The 11,591-nt window shown below is 41.1% G+C and overlaps 1 protein-coding gene across 1 annotated transcript in view; it reads right to left on the bottom strand.

Moving 5' to 3' along the window:
* LOC115223096 (cytochrome P450 26A1-like) overlaps window positions 1-5,820 on the bottom strand; it is a 29,674-nt gene extending 23,854 nt beyond the window's left edge. The window contains exon 1 of the mRNA XM_029793511.2: window positions 5,505-5,820. The gene's annotated coding sequence lies outside the window, so the exon portion shown is untranslated. The remainder of the gene's footprint in view (window positions 1-5,504) is intronic.
* Between the last annotated feature and the right edge of the window lie 5,771 nt (window positions 5,821-11,591).

The following is an 11,591-nucleotide window of genomic DNA, read 5'->3' as shown; positions in this document are numbered from 1 at the left end:
AATTGGCTGTATTTGTCCAGAAGGAAGGGTGGGAGAGGTTTGATCAATTGTCAGGATTGTATCAACGTAAATGAAAGCCGTTTAGGGTAGTATGTAAAAAATACCATGGGACCATTGTTGAAATATGTGAAGAAGGTCAACATCATCAAAACTGATAATTGTGTAAAGAAAGAAAAACTCAAAGAGGAAAAGAACATGAAAAAGAAACAGCACGGAAGGAGAAAAAAGTGTACCATCAGTTTACAAGAGATACAAACACCAACACAGATACAGAAGACTGGTGGCTGTGGATGAGGAGGAGTGACCTGAAGAGAGAGACAGAAAAACTTATATGTGCAGCTTAAGAACAAGCATTAAGGACTAACTATGTAAAGTGCAGAATTGACAACACTACCAACTGTGACAAATGCAGAATGTGTGGTGAGAGGAGTGAAACAGTATGGCTCAGAAAGAGTACAAGAGAAGGCACAACAACATTGCCAGATTGGTTCAGTGGAAAGATCTGTCATAAGTATGACATGAGCAGAAGTGAGAAATGTTATGAGCGCCAACCAGAAAGGGCTGCTGAAAACAAACAATATGAGATCTTGTGGGACATGACCATCCAGGGTGGCCACTTTATTGTGGCTTGGAAACCGGACATTGTTGTTGTAGAAATGAGGAAGAACAAAGCAATTATTGTGGATATTACTTCACCATGGGACCACAGGATGAATGAGAAGGAAAGTGAGAATGTAGATAAATGTTAGGAGCTGAAGAGGGAAATCAGGAAACAATGAAGAATCAGGCGCTTAGAAGTGGTACCGATTGTGGTTGGCACCCTGGGGGCAGTTAGTAAAAGGTTGGATGCATGGCTTGAGAAGTAAGGTATTACTACCAGAACAGGGCTGTTGCAAAAACCAGCCTTGTTAGGAACAGCAAGGAGGGTGTTAGAAAGTTGAAGAAGGTATGGGTTTTAAATTTTGCCACAAGGGCATCAATTTTGCAGGAGGGGATGAGTTGATTACATCGACCCCAGTGTTCAACTGGTACTTATTTTATTGACCCTGAAAGGATGAAAGGTAAAGTCGACCTTGGAGAAATTTTGAACTCAGAACATAGCGATGGGCGAAATACCACTAAGCATTTCACCCAGCATGCTAACGATACTGCCAGCTCACCACCTATTAATAACAACAACAACAATAATATGCCCTGATGCAGTACCAGGTAGTGGCTCTTGTGGTTTCTGATCTTAACTGTTTGGAAGTGTTATCATGTACATTGTTTTGTCTTGGTATAAAAGATGGGCTACAGCAAATATTCTGCTCAATACCACAGATTTGCTTGTCAGTTGTTTGATCTTAACCAGTTGAGCATGTCCCTTAGTGGCTGACTATATGTGCATCTCTGATCACGAGCAGAAGTAGTGAGGGAGCATCATAGCCATGTGTTGAGAGGAATTATTTGGGGTTTGAATAATTCACCTTTGGAAACCTGGGTGTTTCGTTCAACATCCTTAAACAACCCTTATTCAGGGACCTTTTGAGTGGGATGGGTTACTCGACCAGAAGAAAATTCTAACTGGGTCCACCTGCAAGGTCATGTGCTGTTTATCTTCATATGAGATCACCATGTCGCACACATATGGTTGTGATGCATGTGCCTGGTGTACTCTTATCAGACGGGTAGTCATGATGGGTATACTGGGCTTCATATATTTTACCCCAGTGTCACTTTGATGGCATGCACTGCTCTCTCACTCAATAATAATAATAATAATAATAATAATAATAATAATAATAATAATAATAATAATAATTAGCCGGTACGTCACATATACTGTGAATTCTCTTTCACTTTTCCCCTTTATTTTTTAAAAATCTTTAAATTGTTTCAGTTTCAAAGCTGCGGTCATGCTGGGGCAGCAATTTACTTAATTATTTTTTCCTTTTTCTCTCTGTCTTTCTTCCCCTTTTTCTCTTTCACATGACTTCGTAAATGAACGATCTGGTGTATTTATTTTAATGGCCTACCAAAAATTACAGTGCATTTCTCTGCCCTAGGTGTCAGGAAGACACTCAGCAAGAAATGGAAACATAATTGAAAGAAGATGATAATGAATATAATAATAATAATAATCATCATCATCATCATCAGCATCATCATCCTTTAGCGTCTGCTTTCAATGCTAGCATGGGTTGGATGGTTCAACTGGGGTCTGAGAAGTCAGAAAGCTGCACCAGGCCCAGTCTGATCTGGCAGTGTTTCTACGGCTGGATGCCCTTCCTAACGCCAACCACTCCATGAGTGTAGTGGGTGCTTTTTACGTGCCAGACAAGGCTGGCAAGCGGCCACAATCGGATGGTGCTTTTTATGTGCCACTGGCACGGGGGCCAGGCGAGGCTGGCAATGGCCACGAACGGATGGTGCTTTTTACGTGCCACCGGGACGAGGCCAGCCGGGCGGTGCTGGCAATAGCCACGAACGGATGGTGCTTTTTACGTGCCACCGGCACGAGGCCAGTCGGGACGGCGCTGGCAACAGCCACGTTCGGATGGTTCTCTTACGTGCCATCGGCACTGGTAACTCAGCTGCAATTTCCATTGATCGATTTCGATTCTGATTCTGATTCTCACTTGCCTCAACAGGTCTTCACAAGTTGAGTTTTGTGTCCCAAGAAGGAAAGGTATGCATAAGTGGACTGGCTACATCCCAGGTAGAGGCCATGGGTTATGGTCTCACTTGTCCTGCCGGGTCTTCTCACGCAGAGCATACTTCCAGAGGTTTCGGTCTCTAGTCATTTCCTCAGTGAGACCTAAAGTTCGAAGGTCGTGCTTCACCACCTCGTCCCAGGTTTTCCTGGGTCTGCCTCTTCTACAGGTTCCCTCAACCGCTAGGGTGTGGCACTTTTTCACACAACTATCTTCATCCATTCTCGCCACATGTCCATACCAGCGCAAATGTCTCTCTTGCACACCACAATAATAATAATAATAATAATAAAATAATAATAATAATTGTTTCTTTACTGCCCACAAGGGGCTAAACACAGAGAGGACAAACAAGGACAGACAAATGGATTAAGTTGATTATATCGACCCCAATGCGTAACTGGTACTTAATTTATCGACCCCGAAAGGATGAAAGGCAAAGTCACCTCAGCGGAATTTCAACTCAGAACGTAACGGCAGACGAAATACTGCTACGCATTTCACCCGGCATGCTAATGTTTCTGCTAGCTCGCTGCCTTATAATAATAATAATAATAATAATAATAATAATAATAATAATAATAATAATAATAATAATAATAATAATCCTTTCTACTGAAAGCACAAGGCCTCAAATTTTGGGGAAAGGATTAAGTTGATTACATTGACTCCAGTGCGTAACTGGTACTTATCTAATTGACCCTGAAAGGATGAAAGGCAAATTGACCTCAGTGGAATTTGAACTCAGAATGTAAAGACAGACAAAATGCTGTGAAGCATTTTGCCCAGTGTGCTAAAGATTCTTATTTCTTTATTGCCCACAAGGGGCTAAACATAGAGGGGACAAACAAGGACATTGACCCCAGTGCGTAACTGGTACTTAATTTATCGACCCCAAAAGGATGAAAGGCAAAGTCGACTTCGGTGGAATTTGAACTCAGAACGTAACGGCAGACGAAATAGCTATTTCTTTACTACCCACAAGGGGCTAAACACAGAGGGGACAAACAAGGACAGACAAACGGATTAAGTCGATTACATCGACCCCAGTGCATAACTGGTACTTAATTTATCGACCCTGAAAGAATGAAAGGCAAAGTCGACCTTGGCGGAATTTGAACTCAGAACGTAACGGCAGACAAAATACAGTTTAGCATTTCGCCCTGTGTGCTAACGTTTCTGCCAGCTCGCTGCCTTAATAATAATAACAACAATAATAATAATAATAATAATACAAAGCCAAAGTCAAACATATAATGATAATGATGATGATGGTGGTTTCAAATTTTAGCACAAGGCCTGCAATTTTGGGGGAGGAATAAGTTGATTACATAGACTCTAGTACATGACTGGTACTTATTTTATTGACCCCAAAATGAGGAAAGGCAGAGTTGACCTTAGCAGAATTTGAACTCAGAATGTAACAACGAATGAAATAATGCTAAGCGTTTTGCCCAGCATGCTAACGATTCTCTCAACTTGAATGGTTTCAAATTTTGGCACAAAGCCATAACAATGATAATAATAATGATAATAATACTGATAATAATCATAGTTTCAAATTTTGGCCCAAAGCCAGCAGTTTTAATGGAGAGGGTTAGTTGTTTCTATCAACCTCTGCGTTCGGTTGGTTCTTATTTTACCAAAGCCTAAAGGAGGAAAGGCTAAGTTGATCTTGGTAGAACTCAGAATGTAAATCTGAAAGAAGTGCTGCTAAGCATTTAGTCTTGGGAATTAATGATTCTGCCTGATGCCTGCCTTAGACCAAAGTAGAATTAAAATACATCATTATTACTTAAAACAATATTTGTTGAGTGGTGTACCATAGCACACTGATATGTGTGCAAGGAGGGCCAGAGTTTTTATGTGTGCTGCACAGGGTTTCTAGGGGTGCTGGCAGGGATATCTGGGTTTGCTGCAAGGGGTATCTTGATGAGCTTGTAAGGCAGGGTATCTAGATGTGCTGTAAGAGGGGTATGTTGGTGTGATGCCAGTTATATATTGAAATGCTGCCAAGGGGTTTCTCAGTTAAACCATTAGGGGGAGAAGTATTAAGGGACAGAAAAGGTGTCTTGTATAAGAGGAGAAACATGGGTACCTCAGGTGGTGAGAGGGGGAGAGACAGGGGAGAGACAGGGGAGAGGGAGATAATAAGGATGTGATAGAGAGAAGAGCAAGGACCATAGACCAAGTTACAAGGAGATGTATAGAGTGAAGAGTGGACTAGGGATTAGAGAGCATCAATGGGGGTGGTGAGTTCATGAGATTGTGACTGGAGAGTGAGAGATGGGAGGGTGGAATGTAATGAGTGGGCACAGGTAGGGGGAGTGGGTATTAGGAGGGGGGATATATTGTGGGGGCAGAGATTCAACTGAGGGGGGGACATAATTGTATGCAGGTAGGTACCAGAGAGAGTGGAGGGGAATGCAGTAGAGGTGATATCAATGGGTGTGTGTGTGTGTGTGTGTGTGTGTGTGTGTGTGTGTGTCTGTGTGTGTGTGTCTGTGTGTGTGTGTGTCTGTGTGTGTGTGTGTGTGTTTTTATGTCAGTACCTTACAGACACAAATCCCTGTAACCTAGCAGTTTGGCAAAAGAGACTGATAGAATAAGGACAAGGCTTTAAAAAAAAACCCCACTGAAGAACCAGATATAAAATAAAAAAAGGGACTCACTGGGGTTGAATTTGTTTGAGTAAAACCCTTCAAGGGGGGCCGTGCCCCACCATGACTGCAGTTCAATGATTGAAACAAGTAAATGATGAAAGATAGAATATATGAGTTAAAAAAAGGAGGAAAATGCAATCTTACTCACCCGAATAGAATGGTAATTCAGTAACAGTAAAAAGAGACGAGAAAAATCATTTTCCTCTGTAAACTCTCAAAATATCAATGAATTTTTGCCGCAGAAAGCTGATATTGATTCTGTTGGCTTAACAAGTCATGTGATTCCTTGGTTTGTTTCTTATTTATGATTTATCAATTCATTGAGAATCTGCTGTAAGGAGATTAGGGATTAATCTGTGGCTGTTAATCCCTTGCACCTACTTAATCTGTTGTGTGGCAGATTACAAGTTGGAAGTTGAAGGCGGCTTTGTTTGTTTGTTTGGTGAGAGAGAGAGGGAGAGAGGGAGAGAGGGAGAGAGGGAGAGAGGGAGAGAGGGAGAGGGGGAGAGAGGGAGAGAGGGAGAGAGGGAGAGAGGGAGAGAGAGAGGGAGAGAGAGAGAAAGAGGGAGACAGGGAAGAAAGGAAATGGAAAGAAAAGAGGAAGGAGAAAAACTGAGTGACAGAGGAGAGTAAGGAGATAAGGAAAACCGATGCAGAAAGGAAGAGAAAAGGAAATGATGATGACGGTGGTGGTGATGATGATGGTGGTGATGGTGTTTGTGGTGGTGGTGATGGTGGTGGTGTTGGTGGTGATGGTGTTAGTGGTGATGATGGTGGTGGTGGAGGTGATGGTGGTGGTGGTGGTGTTGGTGGTGATGGTGTTAGTGGTGATGATGGTGGTGGTGGTGTTTGTGGTGGTGGTGGTGGTGATGGTGGTGGTGTTGGTGGTGGTGGTGGTGGTGTTGGTGATGATGATGGATGATGATGATGATGATGATGATGATGATGATGATGATGATGATGGTGGTGGTGGTGGTGTGGTGTGGTGGTGGTATCAGCAGCAGTGGTGGCGGTAGTGTCAGTGGTGGTGGTAGTGGTGAAGAGGAGGAAGAAGTGGTGGTGGGAGAGGAGGAGAGAGAGAGAGAAAGAAAGAAAAATAAAGAGAGAGGGGAGAGTTGAAAGGAAGAACATGCACAGGAGCGTAAATGGGACAGAGAGCAAAAGACAGATAGAGATAGAGAGAGAGAAAGAGAAGGAGTGAAAGACAAACAGAGAGAGAGAGAGAGAGAGAGAGAGAAGAGAGAAAGAACAACTCCATAAATACTCTTCTACTTTCTCTTTCGCTGGTTTCTGCCGTTGGTCTGGCACCAGAATGGTGCATTGTCCTGAAGGGCTTAGTCGAGCGCTTCTTAACCATTTTTGGCCTATGGGCCCCTTTGATTCCTATTTTACACAGGGGAGAGGGTCCCTGAGAGCTAATCAACGTTTACTGTTCTACTCTTTTACTTGTTTCAGTCATTTGACTGTGGCCATGCTGGAGCACCGCCTTTTTAGTCGAGCAAATCGACCCCAGGACTTATTCTTTGTAAGCGAAGTACTTATTCTATTGGTCTCTTTTGCCGAACCGCTAAGTTACAGGGACGTAAACATACCAGCATCGGTTGTCAAGCGATGTTGGGGTGATGAACACAGACACATAAACATACACACACACACACACACACACACACACACACACATATATATATATATATACATATATATGAAGGGGTTCTTTCAGTTTCCGTCTACCAAATCCACTCACAAGGCCTTGGTCGGCCCGAAGCTATAGTAGAAGACACTTGCCCAAGGTGTCACACAGTGGGACTGAACCTGGAACCATGTGGTTGGTAAGCAAGCTACTTACCATCACAGCCACTCCTATGCCTTTTATATTTTTATGATTAAATATTATTAGAGAGTTGTATAAATATTGTTAAAATATTTTGTGTTGTAGAAATATGACCAGTTTAATGCAGGTAAATTTTAATAAAAAAATATTATGTGGACCTCCCACCACCAAGGATCATATGGACCCTGTTTTGAAACTGCTAGTTTAGTCAAACAATTCAACACCTGTATTTAGGTTTTTTTTTGTTTTTTTTTTGTAAAGACTGGTACTTATTTTATTGATCTCTTCTGTTGAACAGCTAAGTAAGGGGAGATGTGAACAGACCAACAGCAGAAGTCAAGCAGTGAAGGGAGACAAGCAGACACATATACATATACATACACACACACACATGTGCGCACACACCCACACACACACGCGTGTGCATATGTGTGAATTTGTGTGTGTGTGTGCATGCGTGTGTGCATGTGTGCGCGTGTGTGTGTGAATATGTATATGTGTCTGCTAGTCTCCCTCCACTGCTTGACTTCTGCTGTTGGTTTGTTGACATCTCCCTTTACTTAGCTGTTCAACAGTAGAGACTAATAAAATAAGTACCAGGCTTTACACACACACACACATGCACACACACATGCACACACACACACAAATACACTCATATGTGTGTGTGTGTGTATGTAAAGCTTGGTATGTGTGTGTGTTTGTGTGTATGTGTGTGTGTGTGTGTGTGTGTAAAGCTTGGTATGTGTGTGTGTGTGTGTGTGTGTGTGTGTGTAAAGCTTGGTATGTGTGTGTGTGTGTGTGTATGTAAAGCTTGGTATGTGTGTGTGTTTGTGTGTATGTGTGTGTGTGTGTATGTATGTAAAGCTTGGTATGTGTGTGTGTTGTGTGTATGTAAAGCTTGGTATGTGTGTGTGTATGTGTGTGTGTGTGTGTGTGTGTATGTATGTAAAGCTTGGTATGTGTGTGTGTTTGTGTGTATGTGTGTGTGTGTGTATGTATGTAAAGCTTGGTATGTGTGTGTGTTTGTGTGTATGTGTGTGTGTGTGTGTGTGTGTATGTAAAGCTTGGTATGTGTGTGTGTGTGTGATGGCATGTGGCCCAGTAGTTAGGGTGTTGTACACATAAATTGTAAGATTCTGGTTTCAATTCCTCGACTGGGTGATGCATTGAGTTCTTGAACAAAACACTTCATTTCATGCTGTTCCAGTCCACTGCACTGTAAATGGATGATGCTGTAATGGACTGGAGTCCCATTCAGAAGGAATGTTGGCCTACCCACTTAACCAGTGGAGTGGAATCATTTGAAGGCTACAACAATGTGAGGAAGCGCATTGTGACCAGTGGTGTATAACAACATCCAATAGGCTGGTCAATACCATGATATATATATAAAGTTAATCCAAACATGAAAACACAAAGAGAAAACACAACAACGCTAGGACGTGGAACAAATATAGTATTATTGGACGCTCAGGAAGGAAGAGAAGAAGGAGGTATAACATTTCGAGCAGAGCTCTTCGTCAGAAACATAGGAAAAGGAAAGATCCAGAGAAGGGGAGACAGAGGAAAAAAATCGCCAACGGTACACACGCGGTCACATTTTGAATATATATATACGAGCAAAACGCCCCCCTTCCGTCCAATGAACAGTGCTGGGTTGTCAAACATTTAAACCAAATTTTCTCAAAACAACTTGTTCAACCATCCCATTTTGTGGCATTATTTCAAGCCAGCCAGCTTTTTTGGCGCAAACTGCACGTGCATTTTTCTCATATATGTGTAGTATCGATCGAAACAGCTGATGTACTTGCATGTACAAATGCACATTCCCATGGCTTTATTGATCGCATTCTCACCTGGAATCGATTTTTGTAATTTTTTCAAGACTTATACACGCCCTAATACTGTCGGTATCTACATATCAAATCTGAGCACAATCGGATGGAGGATGCCCTAGATCCTAGAAGACACACACAGACAGACAGAACGAGTTTTATATAATAGATATCAAATATCAAATTAAATACACAACCGAAAAAGCTACCAATAGTTTCATGCTATTATGATACTTGAACAGGCATATTAATAAGATATGCCATGTATCTTAAAGCAATCTCTCAGGCTCTGTTTATGTGTTATAAATATATTTTTAAAAGACAAGGATGCTGGACAGTAAGAAAATAAGAAAAAAACATGGAAAAAAAACATGAAGAAGGTTGGTGCAAAAAATGGAATGAGGAAAAAGAAATGAAATCAAGAACTAAGATCCTTGTCCTCCCTGATTGCAGAAAGCTCATTAAATACAACTGGTTTAGAACAAAATAACAGAGAATTTGTCAAAGTCTGCAAGGCACCAACTCAGTCTGGAGCAGGTGGTGCCCTCCAATTCAATAAAAGAAATTTATCCATGTGTCTACACCTGCTAAAAATTTCAGATCTCGAATTGTATATTGGAGATCAGAATGACAAAGAATTAAACAATTATGAATTTCACCAGGCTATTAGTATTGCTATGCCTAAGCAAACTATTAACATACACACACACACACACACACACACACACACGCACACACACACACACACAATAGGCTTCCACACAGTTTCAGTCCACCAAATTCACTCACAAGACATTGATCAATCCAGGACCGACCAATACCCAACCAAAGAAGACACTTGCCCAACCCACAAGCTCCCTGATGAAGGAAGAGCTGCGAGTTGTTGAGTAACATTAGCAGGGCGACCTATCCTGCTAGGGATAAGTGACTGATTTATCTTGTGGAGATAATATTTCTGTTCATACACAATGGAAACCTAAACATGCTGTTTCCTGCTGATCTATTTGGGTTTATGGCCCTATCTGTTAAATCTGGTTAATTGCATGTTGAATTGGTTATTACAATGGTGAGGTGATTAATTTTGGCTACTGGCACCAGGACACAATATAAGCTCATAATGCAGAGAACCAAAATTGTTATTATATCTTTATATATAAAAGTGATGTTGTGTGCTGTCTGTCTCCTACGATTTAGATTCCTAACTACTCCCACATTTTGCGGTGCAGTTTAACCAAAAGTGGGTATCTTATAGTCGGGATTCATATTGAGCCCTTCTGGGTATTAGTGCGCATCTACAATGAGTATACGATTTTAAAAAAAATTTACCATCAATTTTTCCCATTTTTAATGCATTTTTGGCATATATAAGGGAAGTAACTCTCTAAAAATTTATTATTAAAAATGCTTATATAGTTATTTCCCTTACAAACCCGAGCAACGCCGGGCGATACTGCTAGTTATATCTAATTTGACAATCTAACAATTTTGCAAATCATTGCCTGATTGCAGTATCATTGTCATGCAAGCAGTATCCTTTGTTTCCAATCTTCCATAAAAACATGTCAGGTCATAGGGAAATATTACCTTACTTGGAAACAGGTGAGGGTTGGTGACAGGAAGGGTTTCTGGCCATAGAAAATGCACAGCAATAAATTCCATTCTGTCCTTGCAGACATGGAAAAGTGAATGCTAAAACGATAATGACACACAACAGGTTTCTTTCAGTTTCTGTTTACCAAATCCACTCATAGGTCTTTGGTCGGCCCAAGGATTATAGTAGAAGACACGTACCCTCTGGTGGGACTAAACACCAAAACACATGGTTGGGAAGCAAGCTTCTTAACTAAACAGTCATATTTCATACTACACTAAATCACTATTACACAACATCAAAAGTTCTCAAAATTGGTGGTACTGCCATGTCAAAGTTGGTGGCACTGGGCATGTCAAAGGGGACATTAGACTTTAGAGGTTGGTGGTGGGAGTGAGGTAACATAATTAACATACTAAATTTTACTTATAGTAGTAATTATATTATACATGATAAAACTAGTAATGGTCATTAAGTATATATCGTGGCTAAAGACGTGTTTGAACAAGAATGATTCATTTTTAATGTTGTCTGTCTTGAATGGTAACTTTTAGCCATGCAGTCTTGCTCGTTTTCTTCATATATTGTGATCTCCATTGGAGTAATTTTTAGAACTTATCATCCCTGTTAAGTTAGTTTAGTCATGATATCTCACCAGCCATTTAGGTGGGTGATAGGCATAACAACTACTTAACCCTTTCGTTACCGTATTTATTTTGAGATGCTCTGTGTGTCTTTCAATTAAATTTAAATATAACAAAGAATTTAGTAAAATAACTTGGTTATCATTAAGGAACATAAATTAGTTATCATTAGGAATATAATTAGGAGTGGCCATAGGCACAGGAGTGGCTGTGTGGTAAGTAGCTTGCTTACCAACCACACAGTTTTGGGTTCAGTCCCACTTCGTGGCACCTTGGGAAAGTGTCTTCTACTATAGCCTCGGGCCGAGCAAAGCCTTGTGAGTGGATTTGG

Source organism: Octopus sinensis, linkage group LG22, assembly GCF_006345805.1.
Source record: "Octopus sinensis linkage group LG22, ASM634580v1, whole genome shotgun sequence".
Taxonomy (NCBI): domain Eukaryota; kingdom Metazoa; phylum Mollusca; class Cephalopoda; order Octopoda; family Octopodidae; genus Octopus; species Octopus sinensis.
This window is presented reverse-complemented; position numbering and strand designations above follow the sequence as displayed.